Raw genomic sequence first — 3,605 nt, 5'->3', positions numbered from 1 at the left:
AGAGTCAGTAGAAGAATGTTTTTATTGGGAAAGCAGAGTGAAGAAATAACTTCCTAGATTGAATAAGGTGGAGTTTTTCCTTTTTTTAAACTTTAAATTTTTTTTTCACACCAGTCCCATTCATCTTTCCATCCCTTCATATCTGCTGTTTTTCTTTGCAGCCTCCCATTATTAAAAAAATAAAATACACAAGTGAGCAAACAAATGAACAGTAAAAAAAGAACAAAGAATAAAAAAATTCTCATTGTGGAAAGCTGTAGTATGTCATGGTGTGTCCCACAGTATTTCCTTCTGCCCCCATTATCTTCACTTGCATATCTTCATTGCAATGAGTCATTGGTATGGTTTGACAACTCTGCTTCTGTGACACTATCAGTACTGGATCCTCTTCTTTTAGACTCCTCTGGTCTATCCCATTGTTTCCCTGTGTCATGGAGATCCTGCAGCTTTGGAAGAGCCCCACCGGCCCCTTTTCCAATCCCAACCATTAGAAGATGAGATTTTGGGATGAGCCAATTCAGAGGCCTGGCTCTGGGCCTGGGTGGTAGCTGAGCTGGTCAGCCACCAGCTTTCCCTTACCTGCACCATCAGGGCAAGCTCTCCAGTGTTGCTTCTGCTAGGCCAACCAATGACTTTCAATGTCACCATTGGCAGAAGTCAGAGTCAGTTCTTCTACTCTCATGCCCTGTGGGGTCACTCCCCCACACCTCTGCCTCTGCCTCCACTGTACTGCCTAGTCAAGTTTTCCGTCTATTCTTCCAAGTACTGCAGCCTGTGAGGTGCTGGGACAGCTCTTCTGCTCTCACACCCTTGGGGTTGGCTCCCTGTGCCTTCAATATAAAGACCAGCTCTACTCTACTGTCCAGGTGAGTTGCGGGGCCAGCTCTCCTGAGTGCTACAGTCTGTGAGGGGGCAAGGCTAGCTCTTCCAATCTCATGACCCCAGAATCAGCTCTCTGGATTACCCCAGGTAGCCAGGGGAATAGGTGGAGGCTCCCTTATGGTAATCATCCCCACACCCTTGCCACCTCATGGTATGTAGAGGGGTAGGACCAGCCCTCCTTTGTTGTGTCCTTGGGGCTGACTTACCTCCTCCCTCTTGACCAGGGTCAGCACTGTGCTGCCAGGAGAGATGCAAGGTCTTCTCTCCCCAGTGCTGCAGCTAGCAAGGACAGGGACATCTCTCCCACTCTCATAACCTGGTGCCAGATCCCCCAAAAGCCACAGATGGTGAGGAGCAAGAGGAGCAAGGCATCATCCCCACACCCATGGCACCTCATGGCAGGCTGACTACTAGCATGGGCAGCTCTCCTGAACTCTCACCCTTGGGGCTGACTCACCTGTAGCCTCCACCGCCAGAATCAACTCTTCTGTGCTGTCCAGGCAAAGTACAGGGATCACTCTCCCAAGTGCTACAGCTGATGAGGGGCAAGGATAGCCCTACCAATCTCAGGACCCAACTGGCAGATTCCCCAACTGCTAGAGATGTGACAGTGCCACCCCACAGCTGCCTAGTGGCAGGGTCAGTTCTCTCACACTTATGCCTTCAGGGCTGGCTCAGTCACACTTCTGCAGCCAGGACCAGCTCCACTCTGCTGCCTAGGCGAGGTACAGGGCCTGTTCTCCTGATCATTGTCACCAGTGAGTGATGGGGCCAGCTCTCCAGAATGATACATTCAGTAAAAATCAGAGCCAGATACTAACAGCCCCTGGTCATCCAAGGCAGCTGCTTCAACCAGGGACATCCCATGTTCTCTCATGGTAATATGAGCCGCAGGCATCAATACTGACCCCTGCTGTGGCATAGCCACAGATTCAGACATGGCCTCAGCGGTAGCTCGAACTGGGACCTCACTATGGCCCCTAGTGGCATGGCTGTCTACTGAGCACAGGTTACTTCTCTTCTTTGCCCTCAAGCCTCTAGTTCCATTTCTCTTCACAATGCTTAAGCTATGTCACTTCTTTTTCTCCCCTATATGACCACCACAGACTTGCACATTGTGGTGGCTCTCTGTGCAGCCTGGCCAAGAGGCTGATGGGACTCTGGGCTATATCTTCCATCTGTGTTGCATGATGTGGCTAGAATGGGTGCCTATGGCCTGCCTATGCCATGCACTGGAGGGTGGCATGGAGGTGCCGAGGTCTCTGTCTGTCTTCCTCATCCCGTGCTGTGGTGTCTGGATTTGATTTGATTATTATGAGTCCTGAGCATAACACAGCTTTGGCCATCAAGCCAGGCACCAAACTAGGATGAATAAAGGATGGCCATTTGCTCTGCTGTTGACTAATTTAAGAACACCACCACCAACAAGGTGTCTCTTTGCTCATTGCCACAGGGGAAGATTAAGGGTTTGTATTGGAGGTCTTAGTGACTTGTGGGAGTTTAGATCTGCACTGATATGGTGATAGCTGCCTTTTGCCTTTTGTATATCAGTGGTTCCTTGTTCCTGGTTGTATGCTATTCCCTATCCAAGCAGACCTCACCTTCAGGGATGTTGCTAATGCATTTTGTGACCTTGGAAAGGTCTAGGTGGTCTCTAAGTCTCAGTTCCTACATCTATAAGATGAAGGGGTTAAAACATGTAGGAAGATCTGTGGGGTATAGGATTATATTTAACCAACTCAGCGTATGGTGGACACCTTTGTTAGCTTCAGAACCCTCCAATTTAGTACTCTAAATGCCAATCAGAGTGCAGATATGATTCCAACTGTTTTTCTATTCCTGGAATAGATACTCTTAAAAAAACCCTCTTTCCCTTCCGATATTATTAGATTTTGGGAAGAGATGATACATAAAAATAGGATAAGAAAGTTCCAGAAAGATATATTGATACTGCGTATTTTAGGAAGGTCTTGAATGCCAACTTGAGTGTCAACAACTTTGGTATTTTGAGCATGGCCACTCTTCAACATACTTAAAGTAACATAACAGATTACAGTATAGTGGCTTCATTTTAATCGGCCAGGGCATAAGAGGCCATGTTCTTATTGCAGGGAGATCTATAAGGAATCAGACCCATTAATGGCTCCCATTAAATTCAGGGCATGTGGGGAAAATTGTAGTTTGATTTAGTTTAGCAACACGAAGATATTGGCAAGATAATCACATAAAAACGATGCCTTTTATGGCTGGGCTATTTGATTTTATGTCAGCGGGTTTCAAATTCTTACATTTTTATGATGGTATATAGGTTCCCCATCTAATGTATGCATTATCCAGAGTAAAGGTTAAATAGATTGTTTTAGTATTCAGGATTCACACCTGATAATATGGATATTATAAAAAAATTTCCTTGCCCTTGATGATCTTTTGTCTGCAGTGCATCTATGGCTTTCTCCTATATCATTCTTTCTCTGAGGGACAGAAGGAGTCTGGTAAGCCATTGGAAGACAAAATGAGGGAAAATGGGCCAGTGCCCAGAGTTTAAATCAGGTGCAGAGACCATGGATAGTCTGTTTTCTCTCAGCGTGAGATGCCACACCTATGAAACAGAGACTGTGAGACCTGCCCCATACCACTCTTGCCAGAATTAAGTGTAACAAGGCATATGATGTAGACAGTGCATGGTTGGGGCAAAAAATATATCATTGATAAAGTTGCACTCA

The 3,605-nt window shown here is 46.4% G+C and overlaps 1 non-coding gene across 1 annotated transcript; it reads right to left on the bottom strand.

Annotated features, from left to right (window-relative positions):
• Positions 1–2,194: 2,194 nt before the first annotated feature.
• Positions 2,195–2,337, bottom strand: LOC127207630 (small nucleolar RNA SNORA48). Its single transcript, XR_007832943.1, has one exon. It is a non-coding gene; the product is annotated as a small nucleolar RNA SNORA48 (small nucleolar RNA).
• Between the last annotated feature and the right edge of the window lie 1,268 nt (positions 2,338–3,605).

Source organism: Acomys russatus, chromosome 2 (genome assembly GCF_903995435.1).
Source record: "Acomys russatus chromosome 2, mAcoRus1.1, whole genome shotgun sequence".
Taxonomy (NCBI): domain Eukaryota; kingdom Metazoa; phylum Chordata; class Mammalia; order Rodentia; family Muridae; genus Acomys; species Acomys russatus.
The sequence above is the reverse complement of the archived record's forward strand: the minus strand, read 5'-3'. Positions and strand labels throughout refer to the sequence as shown.